Source organism: Pristiophorus japonicus, unplaced genomic scaffold, assembly GCF_044704955.1.
Source record: "Pristiophorus japonicus isolate sPriJap1 unplaced genomic scaffold, sPriJap1.hap1 HAP1_SCAFFOLD_29, whole genome shotgun sequence".
NCBI lineage: Eukaryota > Metazoa > Chordata > Chondrichthyes > Pristiophoridae > Pristiophorus > Pristiophorus japonicus.
The window spans coordinates 7864135-7884326 of NW_027252668.1; the positions used below are offsets into that span (position 1 = coordinate 7864135).

Consider the following 20192-nt stretch of genomic DNA (forward strand, 5'->3'; position numbering starts at 1 on the left):
CATGATCATATTGAATGGTGGTGCTGGCTGGAATATACGAATGGCCTACTCCTGCACCTACTTTCTAAGTTTCTATGTTTCTATCTTCAGAATATGAGGTGCTTTGTTGTTCTTCGCCTTTTATGAGCAAAAATTAAACTCTAATTGCACTATCTTTAAACTTGAATGTGTCCGTAATGTGAGCATTGGTGGTTCAGGGGTAGAATTCTCGCCTGCCACGCGGGAGACCCGGGTTCGATTCCCGGCCAATGCAGTTTTTATGGAAGTATTTCGGAAACCGTGCATTTAAAAATTAAGCTGACCGACTGTTTAAAGCGCGGACACAGAGAGGAGCGGCTGTTAAATGAGCGGAGGCACAGATATACTTCTGTATAAAGAGCGGGAGCAGTGAGGAGCGCTTGTAAAGTGAGGGAGTAAAGGATTTGAGTCATTTTTCAAATAGCACGAGCAGAGGGAAGCGGCAATTTAAAAAGCGAGAACACACAAGAGTGGCTGTTTACAGTGCGGCAGCAGAGATGAGCGGGAGCAAGGCTGGGCGGCAGTTTAATAAGGAGGAGCAGAAAGGAGCGGCGGTACCGTTTCCTCGAGCTGTGGCGATTTACAATAATTCCATCAATGTAATATCTCCAAGTTTGCAAATCACACCAAGCTGGGTGGCAGAGCGAGCTGCGAGGAGGATGCTAGGAGGCTGCAGCGGGATTGGACAGATTAGGTGAATGGGCAAATGGATGGCACATGCCATATAATGTAGATAAGTGTGAGTTTTTCCACTTTGGTGGCAAAACCTTGAAGGTAGAATTTTATCTGAATGTTGACCGATTTGTAAAAGCGGAGGGGTATTGAGATCTGGGTATTTTGGTACATCAGTCGTTGAAATCATTCATAAATACGGGTACAGCATGCAGTAAAGGAAGCAAATGTCATGCTGGCCTTCATAGCGAGGAGATTAGGGTATCGGAGCATGGAGACTTGTACAGGATCTTGGTGAGACCAGACCTTGAGTATTGTGTGCAGTTATGATCATCTAATCTGAGGAAGGACATTCTTGCTTTTGAGTGAGTGTAGCGAATATTCACCAGACTGATTCCAGGGATGGCAGGACAGACATGAAGAAAGACTGGATCGACTAGGCTTATACTCGCTGGAATTTAGAAGAATGAGAGGGGAACTCATAGAAACATTTACAATTTGGTCGGGAATGGACAGGTTTGATGGCGTAAAAAGGTTCCCGCAGTCCGAATGCAGGAAGCCGAGTACAAGCGGTCACAGTCTAAGGATAAAGTGTAAACGATTTAGGACCGACACGAGGAGAAACTTCTTCACTCAGATCATTGTGAACCTCTGGAATTCTGTACCACAGAAAGATGTGGAACCCAGTTGGATAGATATACTCGAAAGAGAGTGAGATATGGCCCTCACGGCTAAAATGATCAAGGGGTATGGAGAGATATCAGGAAGGGGAAGTGAAGTTGCATGCTCAGCCATGATCATATTGAATGGTGGAGCTGGCTGGAATATACGAATGGCCTACACCTGCACCTACTTTCTAAGTTTCTATGTTTCTATCTTCAGAATATGAGGTGCTTTGTTGTTCTTCGCCTTTAATTAGCAAAAATTAAACTCTAATTGCACTATCTTTAAACTTGAATGTGTCTGTAATGTGAGCATTGGTGGTTCAGGGGTAGAATTCTCGCCTGCCACGCGGGAGACCCGGGTTCGATTCCCGGCCAATGCAGTTTTTATGGAAGTATTTCGGAAACCGTGCATTTAAAAATTAAGCTGACCGACTGTTTAAAGCGCGGACACAGAGAGGAGCGGCTGTTAAATGAGCGGAGGCACAGATATACTTCTGTATAAAGAGCGGGAGCAGTGAGGAGCGCTTGTAAAGTGAGGGAGTAAAAGGATTTGAGTCATTTTTCAAATAGCACGAGCAGAGGGAAGCGGCAATTTAAAAAGCGAGAACACACAAGAGTGGCTGTTTACAGTGCGGCAGCAGAGATGAGCGGGAGCAAGGCTGGGCGGCAGTTTAATAAGGAGGAGCAGAAAGGAGCGGCGGAACCGTTTCCTCGAGCTGTGGCGATTTACAATAATTCCATCAATGTAATATCTCCAAGTTTGCAAATCACACCAAGCTGGGTGGCAGAGCGAGCTGCGAGGAGGATGCTCGGAGGCTGCAGCGGGATTGGACAGATTAGGTGAATGGGCAAATGGATGGCACATGCCATATAATGTAGATAAGTGTGAGTTTTTCCACTTTGGTGGCAAAACCTTGAAGGTAGAATTTTATCTGAATGTTGACCGATTTGTAAAAGCGGAGGGGTATTGAGATCTGGGTATTTTGGTACATCAGTCGTTGAAATCATTCATAAATACGGGTACAGCATGCAGTAAAGGAAGCAAATGTCATGCTGGCCTTCATAGCGAGGAGATTAGGGTATCGGAGCATGGAGACTTGTACAGGATCTTGGTGAGACCAGACCTTGAGTATTGTGTGCAGTTATGATCATCTAATCTGAGGAAGGACATTCTTGCTTTTGAGTGAGTGTAGCGAATATTCACCAGACTGATTCCAGGGATGGCAGGACTGACATGAAGAAAGACTGGATCGACTAGGCTTATACTCGCTGGAATTTAGAAGAATGAGAGGGGAACTCATAGAAACATTTACAATTTGGTCGGGAATGGACAGGTTTGATGGCGTAAAAAGGTTCCCGCAGTCCGAATGCAGGAAGCCGAGTACAAGCGGTCACAGTCTAAGGATAAAGTGTAAACGATTTAGGACCGACACGAGGAGAAACTTCTTCACTCAGATCATTGTGAACCTCTGGAATTCTGTACCACAGAAAGATGTGGAACCCAGTTGGATAGATATACTCTAAAGAGAGTGAGATATGGCCCTCACGGCTAAAATGATCAAGGGGTATGGAGAGATATCAGGAAGGGGAAGTGAAGTTGCATGCTCAGCCATGATCATATTGAATGGTGGTGCTGGCTGGAATATACGAATGGCCTACTCCTGCACCTACTTTCTAAGTTTCTATGTTTCTATCTTCAGAATATGAGGTGCTTTGTTGTTCTTCGCCTTTTATGAGCAAAAATTAAACTCTAATTGCACTATCTTTAAACTTGAATGTGTCCGTAATGTGAGCATTGGTGGTTCAGGGGTAGAATTCTCGCCTGCCACGCGGGAGACCCGGGTTCGATTCCCGGCCAATGCAGTTTTTATGGAAGGATTTCGGAAACCGTGCATTTAAAAATTAAGCTGACCGACTGTTTAAAGCGCGGACACAGAGAGGAGCGGCTGTTAAATGAGCGGAGGCACAGATATACTTCTGTATAAAGAGCGGGAGCAGTGAGGAGCGCTTGTAAAGTGAGGGAGTAAAGGATTTGAGTCATTTTTCAAATAGCACGAGCAGAGGGAAGCGGCAATTTAAAAAGCGAGAACACACAAGAGTGGCTGTTTACAGTGCGGCAGCAGAGATGAGCGGGAGCAAGGCTGGGCGGCAGTTTAATAAGGAGGAGCAGAAAGGAGCGGCGGTACCGTTTCCTCGAGCTGTGGCGATTTACAATAATTCCATCAATGTAATATCTCCAAGTTTGCAAATCACACCAAGCTGGGTGGCAGAGCGAGCTGCGAGGAGGATGCTAGGAGGCTGCAGCGGGATTGGACAGATTAGGTGAATGGGCAAATGGATGGCACATGCCATATAATGTAGATAAGTGTGAGTTTTTCCACTTTGGTGGCAAAACCTTGAAGGTAGAATTTTATCTGAATGTTGACCGATTTGTAAAAGCGGAGGGGTATTGAGATCTGGGTATTTTGGTACATCAGTCGTTGAAATCATTCATAAATACGGGTACAGCATGCAGTAAAGGAAGCAAATGTCATGCTGGCCTTCATAGCGAGGAGATTAGGGTATCGGAGCATGGAGACTTGTACAGGATCTTGGTGAGACCAGACCTTGAGTATTGTGTGCAGTTATGATCATCTAATCTGAGGAAGGACATTCTTGCTTTTGAGTGAGTGTAGCGAATATTCACCAGACTGATTCCAGGGATGGCAGGACTGACATGAAGAAAGACTGGATCGACTAGGCTTATACTCGCTGGAATTTAGAAGAATGAGAGGGGAACTCATAGAAACATTTACAATTTGGTCGGGAATGGACAGGTTTGATGGCGTAAAAAGGTTCCCGCAGTCCGAATGCAGGAAGCCGAGTACAAGCGGTCACAGTCTAAGGATAAAGTGTAAACGATTTAGGACCGACACGAGGAGAAACTTCTTCACTCAGATCATTGTGAACCTCTGGAATTCTGTACCACAGAAAGATGTGGAACCCAGTTGGATAGATATACTCTAAAGAGAGTGAGATATGGCCCTCACGGCTAAAATGATCAAGGGGTATGGAGAGATATCAGGAAGGGGAAGTGAAGTTGCATGCTCAGCCATGATCATATTGAATGGTGGTGCTGGCTGGAATATACGAATGGCCTACTCCTGCACCTACTTTCTAAGTTTCTATGTTTCTATCTTCAGAATATGAGGTGCTTTGTTGTTCTTCGCCTTTTATTAGCAAAAATTAAACTCTAATTGCACTATCTTTAAACTTGAATGTGTCCGTAATGTGAGCATTGGTGGTTCAGGGGTAGAATTCTCGCCTGCCACGCGGGAGACCCGAGTTCGATTCCCGGCCAATGCAGTTTTTATGGAAGTATTTCGGAAACCGTGCATTTAAAAATTAAGCTGACCGACTGTTTAAAGCGCGGACACAGAGAGGAGCGGCTGTTAAATGAGCGGAGGCACAGATATACTTCTGTATAAAGAGCGGGAGCAGTGAGGAGCGCTTGTAAAGTGAGGGAGTAAAGGATTTGAGTCATTTTTCAAATAGCACGAGCAGAGGGAAGCGGCAATTTAAAAAGCGAGAACACACAAGAGTGGCTGTTTACAGTGCGGCAGCAGAGATGAGCGGGAGCAAGGCTGGGCCGCAGTTTAATAAGGAGGAGCAGAAAGGAGCGGCGGTACCGTTTCCTCGAGCTGTGGCGATTTACAATAATTCCATCAATGTAATATCTCCAAGTTTGCAAATCACACCAAGCTGGGTGGCAGAGCGAGCTGCGAGGAGGATGCTAGGAGGCTGCAGCGGGATTGGACAGATTAGGTGAATGGGCAAATGGATGGCACATGCCATATAATGTAGATAAGTGTGAGTTTTTCCACTTTGGTGGCAAAACCTTGAAGGTAGAATTTTATCTGAATGTTGACCGATTTGTAAAAGCGGAGGGGTATTGAGATCTGGGTATTTTGGTACATCAGTCGTTGAAATCATTCATAAATACGGGTACAGCATGCAGTAAAGGAAGCAAATGTCATGCTGGCCTTCATAGCGAGGAGATTAGGGTATCGGAGCATGGAGACTTGTACAGGATCTTGGTGAGACCAGACCTTGAGTATTGTGTGCAGTTATGATCATCTAATCTGAGGAAGGACATTCTTGCTTTTGAGTGAGTGTAGCGAATATTCACCAGACTGATTCCAGGGATGGCAGGACTGACATGAAGAAAGACTGGATCGACTCGGCTTATACTCGCTGGAATTTAGAAGAATGAGAGGGGAACTCATAGAAACATTTACAATTTGGTCGGGAATGGACAGGTTTGATGGCGTAAAAAGGTTCCCGCAGTCCGAATGCAGGAAGCCGAGTACAAGCGGTCACAGTCTAAGGATAAAGTGTAAACGATTTAGGACCGACACGAGGAGAAACTTCTTCACTCAGATCATTGTGAACCTCTGGAATTCTGTACCACAGAAAGATGTGGAACCCAGTTGGATAGATATACTCTAAAGAGAGTGAGATATGGCCCTCACGGCTAAAATGATCAAGGGGTATGGAGAGATATCAGGAAGGGGAAGTGAAGTTGCATGCTCAGCCATGATCATATTGAATGGTGGTGCTGGCTGGAATATACGAATGGCCTACTCCTGCACCTACTTTCTAAGTTTCTATGTTTCTATCTTCAGAATATGAGGTGCTTTGTTGTTCTTCGCCTTTTATTAGCAAAAATTAAACTCTAATTGCACTATCTTTAAACTTGAATGTGTTCGTAATGTGAGCATTGGTGGTTCAGGGGTAGAATTCTCGCCTGCCACGCGGGAGACCCGGGTTCGATTCCCGGCCAATGCAGTTTTTATGGAAGTATTTCGGAAACCGTGCATTTAAAAATTAAGCTGACCGACTGTTTAAAGCGCGGACACAGAGAGGAGCGGCTGTTAAATGAGCGGAGGCACAGATATACTTCTGTATAAAGAGCGGGAGCAGTGAGGAGCGCTTGTAAAGTGAGGGAGTAAAGGATTTGAGTTATTTTTCAAATAGCACGAGCAGAGGGAAGCGGCAATTTAAAAAGCGAGAACACACAAGAGTGGCTGTTTACAGTGCGGCAGCAGAGATGAGCGGGAGCATGGCTGGGCGGCAGTTTAATAAGGAGGAGCAGAAAGGAGCGGCGGTACCGTTTCCTCGAGCTGTGGCGATTTACAATAATTCCATCAATGTAATATCTCCAAGTTTGCAAATCACACCAAGCTGGGTGGCAGAGCGAGCTGCGAGGAGGATGCTAGGAGGCTGCAGCGGGATTGGACAGATTAGGTGAATGGGCAAATGGATGGCACATGCCATATAATGTAGATAAGTGTGAGTTTTTCCACTTTGGTGGCAAAACCTTTAAGGTAGAATTTTATCTGAATGTTGACAGATTTGTAAAAGCGGAGGGGTATTGAGATCTGGGTATTTTGGTACATCAGTCGTTGAAATCATTCATAAATACGGGTACAGCATGCAGTAAAGGAAGCAAATGTCATGCTGGCCTTCATAGCGAGGAGATTAGGGTATCGGAGCATGGAGACTTGTACAAGATCTTGGTGAGACCAGACCTTGAGTATTGTGTGCAGTTATGATCATCTAATCTGAGGAAGGACATTCTTGCTTTTGAGTGAGTGTAGCGAATATTCACCAGACTGATTCCAGGGATGGCAGGACTGACATGAAGAAAGACTGGATCGACTAGGCTTATACTCGCTGGAATTTAGAAGAATGAGAGGGGAACTCATAGAAACATTTACAATTTGGTCGGTAATGGACAGGTTTGATGGCGTAAAAAGGTTCCCGCAGTCCGAATGCAGGAAGCCGAGTACAAGCGGTCACAGTCTAAGGATAAAGTGTAAACGATTTAGGACCGACACGAGGAGAAACTTCTTCACTCAGATCATTGTGAACCTCTGGAATTCTGTACCACAGAAAGATGTGGAACCCAGTTTGATAGATATACTCTAAAGAGAGTGAGATATGGCCCTCACGGCTAAAATGATCAAGGGGTATGGAGAGATATCAGGAAGGGGAAGTGAAGTTGCATGCTCAGCCATGATCATATTGAATGGTGGTGCTGGCTGGAATATACGAATGGCCTACACCTGCACCTACTTTCTAAGTTTCTATGTTTCTATCTTCAGAATATGAGGTGCTTTGTTGTTCTTCGCCTTTTATTAGCAAAAATTAAACTCTAATTGCACTATCTTTAAACTTGAATGTGTCCGTAATGTGAGCATTGGTGGTTCAGGGGTAGAATTCTCGCCTGCCACGCGGGAGACCCGGGTTCGATTCCCGGCCAATGCAGTTTTTATGGAAGTATTTCGGAAACCGTGCATTTAAAAATTAAGCTGACCGACTGTTTAAAGCGCGGACACAGAGAGGAGCGGCTGTTAAATGAGCGGAGGCACAGATATACTTCTGTATAAAGAGCGGGAGCAGTGAGGAGCGCTTGTAAAGTGAGGGAGTAAAGGATTTGAGTTATTTTTCAAATAGCACGAGCAGAGGGAAGCGGCAATTTAAAAAGCGAGAACACACAAGAGTGGCTGTTTACAGTGCGGCAGCAGAGATGAGCGGGAGCAAGGCTGGGCGGCAGTTTAATAAGGAGGAGCAGAAAGGAGCGGCGGTACCGTTTCCTCGAGCTGTGGCGATTTACAATAATTCCATCAATGTAATATCTCCAAGTTTGCAAATCACACCAAGCTGGGTGGCAGAGCGAGCTGCGAGGAGGATGCTAGGAGGCTGCAGCGGGATTGGACAGATTAGGTGAATGGGCAAATGGATGGCACATGCCATATAATGTAGATAAGTGTGAGTTTTTCCACTTTGGTGGCAAAACCTTGAAGGTAGAATTTTATCTGAATGTTGACCGATTTGTAAAAGCGGAGGGGTATTGAGATCTGGGTATTTTGGTACATCAGTCGTTGAAATCATTCATAAATACGGGTACAGCATGCAGTAAAGGAAGCAAATGTCATGCTGGCCTTCATAGCGAGGAGATTAGGGTATCGGAGCATGGAGACTTGTACAGGATCTTGGTGAGACCAGACCTTGAGTATTGTGTGCAGTTATGATCATCTAATCTGAGGAAGGACATTCTTGCTTTTGAGTGAGTGTAGCGAATATTCACCAGACTGATTCCAGGGATGGCAGGACAGACATGAAGAAAGACTGGATCGACTAGGCTTATACTCGCTGGAATTTAGAAGAATGAGAGGGGAACTCATAGAAACATTTACAATTTGGTCGGGAATGGACAGGTTTGATGGCGTAAAAAGGTTCCCGCAGTCCGAATGCAGGAAGCCGAGTACAAGCGGTCACAGTCTAAGGATAAAGTGTAAACGATTTAGGACCGACACGAGGAGAAACTTCTTCACTCAGATCATTGTGAACCTCTGGAATTCTGTACCACAGAAAGATGTGGAACCCAGTTGGATAGATATACTCGAAAGAGAGTGAGATATGGCCCTCACGGCTAAAATGATCAAGGGGTATGGAGAGATATCAGGAAGGGGAAGTGAAGTTGCATGCTCAGCCATGATCATATTGAATGGTGGAGCTGGCTGGAATATACGAATGGCCTACACCTGCACCTACTTTCTAAGTTTCTATGTTTCTATCTTCAGAATATGAGGTGCTTTGTTGTTCTTCGCCTTTAATTAGCAAAAATTAAACTCTAATTGCACTATCTTTAAACTTGAATGTGTCTGTAATGTGAGCATTGGTGGTTCAGGGGTAGAATTCTCGCCTGCCACGCGGGAGACCCGGGTTCGATTCCCGGCCAATGCAGTTTTTATGGAAGTATTTCGGAAACCGTGCATTTAAAAATTAAGCTGACCGACTGTTTAAAGCGCGGACACAGAGAGGAGCGGCTGTTAAATGAGCGGAGGCACAGATATACTTCTGTATAAAGAGCGGGAGCAGTGAGGAGCGCTTGTAAAGTGAGGGAGTAAAAGGATTTGAGTCATTTTTCAAATAGCACGAGCAGAGGGAAGCGGCAATTTAAAAAGCGAGAACACACAAGAGTGGCTGTTTACAGTGCGGCAGCAGAGATGAGCGGGAGCAAGGCTGGGCGGCAGTTTAATAAGGAGGAGCAGAAAGGAGCGGCGGAACCGTTTCCTCGAGCTGTGGCGATTTACAATAATTCCATCAATGTAATATCTCCAAGTTTGCAAATCACACCAAGCTGGGTGGCAGAGCGAGCTGCGAGGAGGATGCTCGGAGGCTGCAGCGGGATTGGACAGATTAGGTGAATGGGCAAATGGATGGCACATGCCATATAATGTAGATAAGTGTGAGTTTTTCCACTTTGGTGGCAAAACCTTGAAGGTAGAATTTTATCTGAATGTTGACCGATTTGTAAAAGCGGAGGGGTATTGAGATCTGGGTATTTTGGTACATCAGTCGTTGAAATCATTCATAAATACGGGTACAGCATGCAGTAAAGGAAGCAAATGTCATGCTGGCCTTCATAGCGAGGAGATTAGGGTATCGGAGCATGGAGACTTGTACAGGATCTTGGTGAGACCAGACCTTGAGTATTGTGTGCAGTTATGATCATCTAATCTGAGGAAGGACATTCTTGCTTTTGAGTGAGTGTAGCGAATATTCACCAGACTGATTCCAGGGATGGCAGGACTGACATGAAGAAAGACTGGATCGACTAGGCTTATACTCGCTGGAATTTAGAAGAATGAGAGGGGAACTCATAGAAACATTTACAATTTGGTCGGGAATGGACAGGTTTGATGGCGTAAAAAGGTTCCCGCAGTCCGAATGCAGGAAGCCGAGTACAAGCGGTCACAGTCTAAGGATAAAGTGTAAACGATTTAGGACCGACACGAGGAGAAACTTCTTCACTCAGATCATTGTGAACCTCTGGAATTCTGTACCACAGAAAGATGTGGAACCCAGTTGGATAGATATACTCTAAAGAGAGTGAGATATGGCCCTCACGGCTAAAATGATCAAGGGGTATGGAGAGATATCAGGAAGGGGAAGTGAAGTTGCATGCTCAGCCATGATCATATTGAATGGTGGTGCTGGCTGGAATATACGAATGGCCTACTCCTGCACCTACTTTCTAAGTTTCTATGTTTCTATCTTCAGAATATGAGGTGCTTTGTTGTTCTTCGCCTTTTATGAGCAAAAATTAAACTCTAATTGCACTATCTTTAAACTTGAATGTGTCCGTAATGTGAGCATTGGTGGTTCAGGGGTAGAATTCTCGCCTGCCACGCGGGAGACCCGGGTTCGATTCCCGGCCAATGCAGTTTTTATGGAAGTATTTCGGAAACCGTGCATTTAAAAATTAAGCTGACCGACTGTTTAAAGCGCGGACACAGAGAGGAGCGGCTGTTAAATGAGCGGAGGCACAGATATACTTCTGTATAAAGAGCGGGAGCAGTGAGGAGCGCTTGTAAAGTGAGGGAGTAAAGGATTTGAGTCATTTTTCAAATAGCACGAGCAGAGGGAAGCGGCAATTTAAAAAGCGAGAACACACAAGAGTGGCTGTTTACAGTGCGGCAGCAGAGATGAGCGGGAGCAAGGCTGGGCGGCAGTTTAATAAGGAGGAGCAGAAAGGAGCGGCGGTACCGTTTCCTCGAGCTGTGGCGATTTACAATAATTCCATCAATGTAATATCTCCAAGTTTGCAAATCACACCAAGCTGGGTGGCAGAGCGAGCTGCGAGGAGGATGCTAGGAGGCTGCAGCGGGATTGGACAGATTAGGTGAATGGGCAAATGGATGGCACATGCCATATAATGTAGATAAGTGTGAGTTTTTCCACTTTGGTGGCAAAACCTTGAAGGTAGAATTTTATCTGAATGTTGACCGATTTGTAAAAGCGGAGGGGTATTGAGATCTGGGTATTTTGGTACATCAGTCGTTGAAATCATTCATAAATACGGGTACAGCATGCAGTAAAGGAAGCAAATGTCATGCTGGCCTTCATAGCGAGGAGATTAGGGTATCGGAGCATGGAGACTTGTACAGGATCTTGGTGAGACCAGACCTTGAGTATTGTGTGCAGTTATGATCATCTAATCTGAGGAAGGACATTCTTGCTTTTGAGTGAGTGTAGCGAATATTCACCAGACTGATTCCAGGGATGGCAGGACTGACATGAAGAAAGACTGGATCGACTAGGCTTATACTCGCTGGAATTTAGAAGAATGAGAGGGGAACTCATAGAAACATTTACAATTTGGTCGGGAATGGACAGGTTTGATGGCGTAAAAAGGTTCCCGCAGTCCGAATGCAGGAAGCCGAGTACAAGCGGTCACAGTCTAAGGATAAAGTGTAAACGATTTAGGACCGACACGAGGAGAAACTTCTTCACTCAGATCATTGTGAACCTCTGGAATTCTGTACCACAGAAAGATGTGGAACCCAGTTGGATAGATATACTCTAAAGAGAGTGAGATATGGCCCTCACGGCTAAAATGATCAAGGGGTATGGAGAGATATCAGGAAGGGGAAGTGAAGTTGCATGCTCAGCCATGATCATATTGAATGGTGGTGCTGGCTGGAATATACGAATGGCCTACTCCTGCACCTACTTTCTAAGTTTCTATGTTTCTATCTTCAGAATATGAGGTGCTTTGTTGTTCTTCGCCTTTTATTAGCAAAAATTAAACTCTAATTGCACTATCTTTAAACTTGAATGTGTCCGTAATGTGAGCATTGGTGGTTCAGGGGTAGAATTCTCGCCTGCCACGCGGGAGACCCGAGTTCGATTCCCGGCCAATGCAGTTTTTATGGAAGTATTTCGGAAACCGTGCATTTAAAAATTAAGCTGACCGACTGTTTAAAGCGCGGACACAGAGAGGAGCGGCTGTTAAATGAGCGGAGGCACAGATATACTTCTGTATAAAGAGCGGGAGCAGTGAGGAGCGCTTGTAAAGTGAGGGAGTAAAGGATTTGAGTCATTTTTCAAATAGCACGAGCAGAGGGAAGCGGCAATTTAAAAAGCGAGAACACACAAGAGTGGCTGTTTACAGTGCGGCAGCAGAGATGAGCGGGAGCAAGGCTGGGCCGCAGTTTAATAAGGAGGAGCAGAAAGGAGCGGCGGTACCGTTTCCTCGAGCTGTGGCGATTTACAATAATTCCATCAATGTAATATCTCCAAGTTTGCAAATCACACCAAGCTGGGTGGCAGAGCGAGCTGCGAGGAGGATGCTAGGAGGCTGCAGCGGGATTGGACAGATTAGGTGAATGGGCAAATGGATGGCACATGCCATATAATGTAGATAAGTGTGAGTTTTTCCACTTTGGTGGCAAAACCTTGAAGGTAGAATTTTATCTGAATGTTGACCGATTTGTAAAAGCGGAGGGGTATTGAGATCTGGGTATTTTGGTACATCAGTCGTTGAAATCATTCATAAATACGGGTACAGCATGCAGTAAAGGAAGCAAATGTCATGCTGGCCTTCATAGCGAGGAGATTAGGGTATCGGAGCATGGAGACTTGTACAGGATCTTGGTGAGACCAGACCTTGAGTATTGTGTGCAGTTATGATCATCTAATCTGAGGAAGGACATTCTTGCTTTTGAGTGAGTGTAGCGAATATTCACCAGACTGATTCCAGGGATGGCAGGACTGACATGAAGAAAGACTGGATCGACTCGGCTTATACTCGCTGGAATTTAGAAGAATGAGAGGGGAACTCATAGAAACATTTACAATTTGGTCGGGAATGGACAGGTTTGATGGCGTAAAAAGGTTCCCGCAGTCCGAATGCAGGAAGCCGAGTACAAGCGGTCACAGTCTAAGGATAAAGTGTAAACGATTTAGGACCGACACGAGGAGAAACTTCTTCACTCAGATCATTGTGAACCTCTGGAATTCTGTACCACAGAAAGATGTGGAACCCAGTTGGATAGATATACTCTAAAGAGAGTGAGATATGGCCCTCACGGCTAAAATGATCAAGGGGTATGGAGAGATATCAGGAAGGGGAAGTGAAGTTGCATGCTCAGCCATGATCATATTGAATGGTGGTGCTGGCTGGAATATACGAATGGCCTACTCCTGCACCTACTTTCTAAGTTTCTATGTTTCTATCTTCAGAATATGAGGTGCTTTGTTGTTCTTCGCCTTTTATTAGCAAAAATTAAACTCTAATTGCACTATCTTTAAACTTGAATGTGTTCGTAATGTGAGCATTGGTGGTTCAGGGGTAGAATTCTCGCCTGCCACGCGGGAGACCCGGGTTCGATTCCCGGCCAATGCAGTTTTTATGGAAGTATTTCGGAAACCGTGCATTTAAAAATTAAGCTGACCGACTGTTTAAAGCGCGGACACAGAGAGGAGCGGCTGTTAAATGAGCGGAGGCACAGATATACTTCTGTATAAAGAGCGGGAGCAGTGAGGAGCGCTTGTAAAGTGAGGGAGTAAAGGATTTGAGTTATTTTTCAAATAGCACGAGCAGAGGGAAGCGGCAATTTAAAAAGCGAGAACACACAAGAGTGGCTGTTTACAGTGCGGCAGCAGAGATGAGCGGGAGCATGGCTGGGCGGCAGTTTAATAAGGAGGAGCAGAAAGGAGCGGCGGTACCGTTTCCTCGAGCTGTGGCGATTTACAATAATTCCATCAATGTAATATCTCCAAGTTTGCAAATCACACCAAGCTGGGTGGCAGAGCGAGCTGCGAGGAGGATGCTAGGAGGCTGCAGCGGGATTGGACAGATTAGGTGAATGGGCAAATGGATGGCACATGCCATATAATGTAGATAAGTGTGAGTTTTTCCACTTTGGTGGCAAAACCTTTAAGGTAGAATTTTATCTGAATGTTGACAGATTTGTAAAAGCGGAGGGGTATTGAGATCTGGGTATTTTGGTACATCAGTCGTTGAAATCATTCATAAATACGGGTACAGCATGCAGTAAAGGAAGCAAATGTCATGCTGGCCTTCATAGCGAGGAGATTAGGGTATCGGAGCATGGAGACTTGTACAAGATCTTGGTGAGACCAGACCTTGAGTATTGTGTGCAGTTATGATCATCTAATCTGAGGAAGGACATTCTTGCTTTTGAGTGAGTGTAGCGAATATTCACCAGACTGATTCCAGGGATGGCAGGACTGACATGAAGAAAGACTGGATCGACTAGGCTTATACTCGCTGGAATTTAGAAGAATGAGAGGGGAACTCATAGAAACATTTACAATTTGGTCGGTAATGGACAGGTTTGATGGCGTAAAAAGGTTCCCGCAGTCCGAATGCAGGAAGCCGAGTACAAGCGGTCACAGTCTAAGGATAAAGTGTAAACGATTTAGGACCGACACGAGGAGAAACTTCTTCACTCAGATCATTGTGAACCTCTGGAATTCTGTACCACAGAAAGATGTGGAACCCAGTTTGATAGATATACTCTAAAGAGAGTGAGATATGGCCCTCACGGCTAAAATGATCAAGGGGTATGGAGAGATATCAGGAAGGGGAAGTGAAGTTGCATGCTCAGCCATGATCATATTGAATGGTGGTGCTGGCTGGAATATACGAATGGCCTACACCTGCACCTACTTTCTAAGTTTCTATGTTTCTATCTTCAGAATATGAGGTGCTTTGTTGTTCTTCGCCTTTTATTAGCAAAAATTAAACTCTAATTGCACTATCTTTAAACTTGAATGTGTCCGTAATGTGAGCATTGGTGGTTCAGGGGTAGAATTCTCGCCTGCCACGCGGGAGACCCGGGTTCGATTCCCGGCCAATGCAGTTTTTATGGAAGTATTTCGGAAACCGTGCATTTAAAAATTAAGCTGACCGACTGTTTAAAGCGCGGACACAGAGAGGAGCGGCTGTTAAATGAGCGGAGGCACAGATATACTTCTGTATAAAGAGCGGGAGCAGTGAGGAGCGCTTGTAAAGTGAGGGAGTAAAGGATTTGAGTTATTTTTCAAATAGCACGAGCAGAGGGAAGCGGCAATTTAAAAAGCGAGAACACACAAGAGTGGCTGTTTACAGTGCGGCAGCAGAGATGAGCGGGAGCAAGGCTGGGCGGCAGTTTAATAAGGAGGAGCAGAAAGGAGCGGCGGTACCGTTTCCTCGAGCTGTGGCGATTTACAATAATTCCATCAATGTAATATCTCCAAGTTTGCAAATCACACCAAGCTGGGTGGCAGAGCGAGCTGCGAGGAGGATGCTAGGAGGCTGCAGCGGGATTGGACAGATTAGGTGAATGGGCAAATGGATGGCACATGCCATATAATGTAGATAAGTGTGAGTTTTTCCACTTTGGTGGCAAAACCTTGAAGGTAGAATTTTATCTGAATGTTGACCGATTTGTAAAAGCGGAGGGGTATTGAGATCTGGGTATTTTGGTACATCAGTCGTTGAAATCATTCATAAATACGGGTACAGCATGCAGTAAAGGAAGCAAATGTCATGCTGGCCTTCATAGCGAGGAGATTAGGGTATCGGAGCATGGAGACTTGTACAGGATCTTGGTGAGACCAGACCTTGAGTATTGTGTGCAGTTATGATCATCTAATCTGAGGAAGGACATTCTTGCTTTTGAGTGAGTGTAGCGAATATTCACCAGACTGATTCCAGGGATGGCAGGACAGACATGAAGAAAGACTGGATCGACTAGGCTTATACTCGCTGGAATTTAGAAGAATGAGAGGGGAACTCATAGAAACATTTACAATTTGGTCGGGAATGGACAGGTTTGATGGCGTAAAAAGGTTCCCGCAGTCCGAATGCAGGAAGCCGAGTACAAGCGGTCACAGTCTAAGGATAAAGTGTAAACGATTTAGGACCGACACGAGGAGAAACTTCTTCACTCAGATCATTGTGAACCTCTGGAATTCTGTACCACAGAAAGATGTGGAACCCAGTTGGATAGATATACTCGAAAGAGAGTGAGATATGGCCCTCACGGCTAAAATGATCAAGGGGTATGGAGAGATATCAGGAAGGGGAAGTGAAGTTGCATGCTCAGCCATGATCATATTGAATGGTGGAGCTGGCTGGAATATACGAATGGCCTACACCTGCACCTACTTTCTAAGTTTCTATGTTTCTATCTTCAGAATATGAGGTGCTTTGTTGTTCTTCGCCTTTAATTAGCAAAAATTAAACTCTAATTGCACTATCTTTAAACTTGAATGTGTCTGTAATGTGAGCATTGGTGGTTCAGGGGTAGAATTCTCGCCTGCCACGCGGGAGACCCGGGTTCGATTCCCGGCCAATGCAGTTTTTATGGAAGTATTTCGGAAACCGTGCATTTAAAAATTAAGCTGACCGACTGTTTAAAGCGCGGACACAGAGAGGAGCGGCTGTTAAATGAGCGGAGGCACAGATATACTTCTGTATAAAGAGCGGGAGCAGTGAGGAGCGCTTGTAAAGTGAGGGAGTAAAAGGATTTGAGTCATTTTTCAAATAGCACGAGCAGAGGGAAGCGGCAATTTAAAAAGCGAGAACACACAAGAGTGGCTGTTTACAGTGCGGCAGCAGAGATGAGCGGGAGCAAGGCTGGGCGGCAGTTTAATAAGGAGGAGCAGAAAGGAGCGGCGGAACCGTTTCCTCGAGCTGTGGCGATTTACAATAATTCCATCAATGTAATATCTCCAAGTTTGCAAATCACACCAAGCTGGGTGGCAGAGCGAGCTGCGAGGAGGATGCTCGGAGGCTGCAGCGGGATTGGACAGATTAGGTGAATGGGCAAATGGATGGCACATGCCATATAATGTAGATAAGTGTGAGTTTTTCCACTTTGGTGGCAAAACCTTGAAGGTAGAATTTTATCTGAATGTTGACCGATTTGTAAAAGCGGAGGGGTATTGAGATCTGGGTATTTTGGTACATCAGTCGTTGAAATCATTCATAAATACGGGTACAGCATGCAGTAAAGGAAGCAAATGTCATGCTGGCCTTCATAGCGAGGAGATTAGGGTATCGGAGCATGGAGACTTGTACAGGATCTTGGTGAGACCAGACCTTGAGTATTGTGTGCAGTTATGATCATCTAATCTGAGGAAGGACATTCTTGCTTTTGAGTGAGTGTAGCGAATATTCACCAGACTGATTCCAGGGATGGCAGGACTGACATGAAGAAAGACTGGATCGACTAGGCTTATACTCGCTGGAATTTAGAAGAATGAGAGGGGAACTCATAGAAACATTTACAATTTGGTCGGGAATGGACAGGTTTGATGGCGTAAAAAGGTTCCCGCAGTCCGAATGCAGGAAGCCGAGTACAAGCGGTCACAGTCTAAGGATAAAGTGTAAACGATTTAGGACCGACACGAGGAGAAACTTCTTCACTCAGATCATTGTGAACCTCTGGAATTCTGTACCACAGAAAGATGTGGAACCCAGTTGGATAGATATACTCTAAAGAGAGTGAGATATGGCCCTCACGGCTAAAATGATCAAGGGGTATGGAGAGATATCAGGAAGGGGAAGTGAAGTTGCATGCTCAGCCATGATCATATTGAATGGTGGTGCTGGCTGGAATATACGAATGGCCTACTCCTGCACCTACTTTCTAAGTTTCTATGTTTCTATCTTCAGAATATGAGGTGCTTTGTTGTTCTTCGCCTTTTATGAGCAAAAATTAAACTCTAATTGCACTATCTTTAAACTTGAATGTGTCCGTAATGTGAGCATTGGTGGTTCAGGGGTAGAATTCTCGCCTGCCACGCGGGAGACCCGGGTTCGATTCCCGGCCAATGCAGTTTTTATGGAAGTATTTCGGAAACCGTGCATTTAAAAATTAAGCTGACCGACTGTTTAAAGCGCGGACACAGAGAGGAGCGGCTGTTAAATGAGCGGAGGCACAGATATACTTCTGTATAAAGAGCGGGAGCAGTGAGGAGCGCTTGTAAAGTGAGGGAGTAAAGGATTTGAGTCATTTTTCAAATAGCACGAGCAGAGGGAAGCGGCAATTTAAAAAGCGAGAACACACAAGAGTGGCTGTTTACAGTGCGGCAGCAGAGATGAGCGGGAGCAAGGCTGGGCGGCAGTTTAATAAGGAGGAGCAGAAAGGAGCGGCGGTACCGTTTCCTCGAGCTGTGGCGATTTACAATAATTCCATCAATGTAATATCTCCAAGTTTGCAAATCACACCAAGCTGGGTGGCAGAGCGAGCTGCGAGGAGGATGCTAGGAGGCTGCAGCGGGATTGGACAGATTAGGTGAATGGGCAAATGGATGGCACATGCCATATAATGTAGATAAGTGTGAGTTTTTCCACTTTGGTGGCAAAACCTTGAAGGTAGAATTTTATCTGAATGTTGACCGATTTGTAAAAGCGGAGGGGTATTGAGATCTGGGTATTTTGGTACATCAGTCGTTGAAATCATTCATAAATACGGGTACAGCATGCAGTAAAGGAAGCAAATGTCATGCTGGCCTTCATAGCGAGGAGATTAGGGTATCGGAGCATGGAGACTTGTACAGGATCTTGGTGAGACCAGACCTTGAGTATTGTGTGCAGTTATGATCATCTAATCTGAGGAAGGACATTCTTGCTTTTGAGTGAGTGTAGCGAATATTCACCAGACTGATTCCAGGGATGGCAGGACTGACATGAAGAAAGACTGGATCGACTAGGCTTATACTCGCTGGAATTTAGAAGAATGAGAGGGGAACTCATAGAAACATTTACAATTTGGTCGGGAATGGACAGGTTTGATGGCGTAAAAAGGTTCCCGCAGTCCGAATGCAGGAAGCCGAGTACAAGCGGTCACAGTCTAAGGATAAAGTGTAAACGATTTAGGACCGACACGAGGAGAAACTTCTTCACTCAGATCATTGTGAACCTCTGGAATTCTGTACCACAGAAAGATGTGGAACCCAGTTGGATAGATATACTCTAAAGAGAGTGAGATATGGCCCTCACGGCTAAAATGATCAAGGGGTATGGAGAGATATCAGGAAGGGGAAGTGAAGTTGCATGCTCAGCCATGATCATATTGAATGGTGGTGCTGGCTGGAATATACGAATGGCCTACTCCTGCACCTACTTTCTAAGTTTCTATGTTTCTATCTTCAGAATATGAGGTGCTTTGTTGTTCTTCGCCTTTTATTAGCAAAAATTAAACTCTAATTGCACTATCTTTAAACTTGAATGTGTCCGTAATGTGAGCATTGGTGGTTCAGGGGTAGAATTCTCGCCTGCCACGCGGGAGACCCGAGTTCGATTCCCGGCCAATGCAGTTTTTATGGAAGTATTTCGGAAACCGTGCATTTAAAAATTAAGCTGACCGACTGTTTAAAGCGCGGACACAGAGAGGAGCGGCTGTTAAATGAGCGGAGGCACAGATATACTTCTGTATAAAGAGCGGGAGCAGTGAGGAGCGCTTGTAAAGTGAGGGAGTAAAGGATTTGAGTCATTTTTCAAATAGCACGAGCAGAGGGAAGCGGCAATTTAAAAAGCGAGAACACACAAGAGTGGCTGTTTACAGTGCGGCAGCAGAGATGAGCGGGAGCAAGGCTGGGCCGCAGTTTAATAAGGAGGAGCAGAAAGGAGCGGCGGTACCGTTTCCTCGAGCTGTGGCGATTTACAATAATTCCATCAATGTAATATCTCCAAGTTTGCAAATCACACCAAGCTGGGTGGCAGAGCGAGCTGCGAGGAGGATGCTAGGAGGCTGCAGCGGGATTGGACAGATTAGGTGAATGGGCAAATGGATGGCACATGCCATATAATGTAGATAAGTGTGAGTTTTTCCACTTTGGTGGCAAAACCTTGAAGGTAGAATTTTATCTGAATGTTGACCGATTTGTAAAAGCGGAGGGGTATTGAGATCTGGGTATTTTGGTACATCAGTCGTTGAAATCATTCATAAATACGGGTACAGCATGCAGTAAAGGAAGCAAATGTCA

The 20192-nt window shown here is 45.2% G+C and overlaps 1 protein-coding gene and 14 non-coding genes across 15 annotated transcripts in view; all 15 read left to right on the plus strand.

Annotated features, from left to right (window-relative positions):
• The window catches only part of LOC139248232 (zinc finger protein 84-like), a 1036220-nt gene that overhangs the window by 713260 nt on the left and 302768 nt on the right, over positions 1-20192 (plus strand). The window lies entirely within an intron of this gene.
• trnag-gcc (transfer RNA glycine (anticodon GCC)) lies at positions 183-253 on the plus strand. Its single transcript has one exon. It is a non-coding gene; the product is annotated as a tRNA-Gly (tRNA).
• trnag-gcc (transfer RNA glycine (anticodon GCC)) lies at positions 1665-1735 on the plus strand. The gene has a single exon. It is a non-coding gene; the product is annotated as a tRNA-Gly (tRNA).
• Positions 3148-3218, plus strand: trnag-gcc (transfer RNA glycine (anticodon GCC)). The gene has a single exon. It is a non-coding gene; the product is annotated as a tRNA-Gly (tRNA).
• On the plus strand, positions 4630-4700 carry trnag-gcc (transfer RNA glycine (anticodon GCC)). The gene has a single exon. It is a non-coding gene; the product is annotated as a tRNA-Gly (tRNA).
• trnag-gcc (transfer RNA glycine (anticodon GCC)) lies at positions 6112-6182 on the plus strand. The gene has a single exon. It is a non-coding gene; the product is annotated as a tRNA-Gly (tRNA).
• trnag-gcc (transfer RNA glycine (anticodon GCC)) lies at positions 7594-7664 on the plus strand. The gene has a single exon. It is a non-coding gene; the product is annotated as a tRNA-Gly (tRNA).
• On the plus strand, positions 9076-9146 carry trnag-gcc (transfer RNA glycine (anticodon GCC)). The gene has a single exon. It is a non-coding gene; the product is annotated as a tRNA-Gly (tRNA).
• Positions 10559-10629, plus strand: trnag-gcc (transfer RNA glycine (anticodon GCC)). The gene has a single exon. It is a non-coding gene; the product is annotated as a tRNA-Gly (tRNA).
• trnag-gcc (transfer RNA glycine (anticodon GCC)) lies at positions 12041-12111 on the plus strand. Its single transcript has one exon. It is a non-coding gene; the product is annotated as a tRNA-Gly (tRNA).
• On the plus strand, positions 13523-13593 carry trnag-gcc (transfer RNA glycine (anticodon GCC)). The gene has a single exon. It is a non-coding gene; the product is annotated as a tRNA-Gly (tRNA).
• On the plus strand, positions 15005-15075 carry trnag-gcc (transfer RNA glycine (anticodon GCC)). The gene has a single exon. It is a non-coding gene; the product is annotated as a tRNA-Gly (tRNA).
• On the plus strand, positions 16487-16557 carry trnag-gcc (transfer RNA glycine (anticodon GCC)). Its single transcript has one exon. It is a non-coding gene; the product is annotated as a tRNA-Gly (tRNA).
• On the plus strand, positions 17970-18040 carry trnag-gcc (transfer RNA glycine (anticodon GCC)). Its single transcript has one exon. It is a non-coding gene; the product is annotated as a tRNA-Gly (tRNA).
• trnag-gcc (transfer RNA glycine (anticodon GCC)) lies at positions 19452-19522 on the plus strand. The gene has a single exon. It is a non-coding gene; the product is annotated as a tRNA-Gly (tRNA).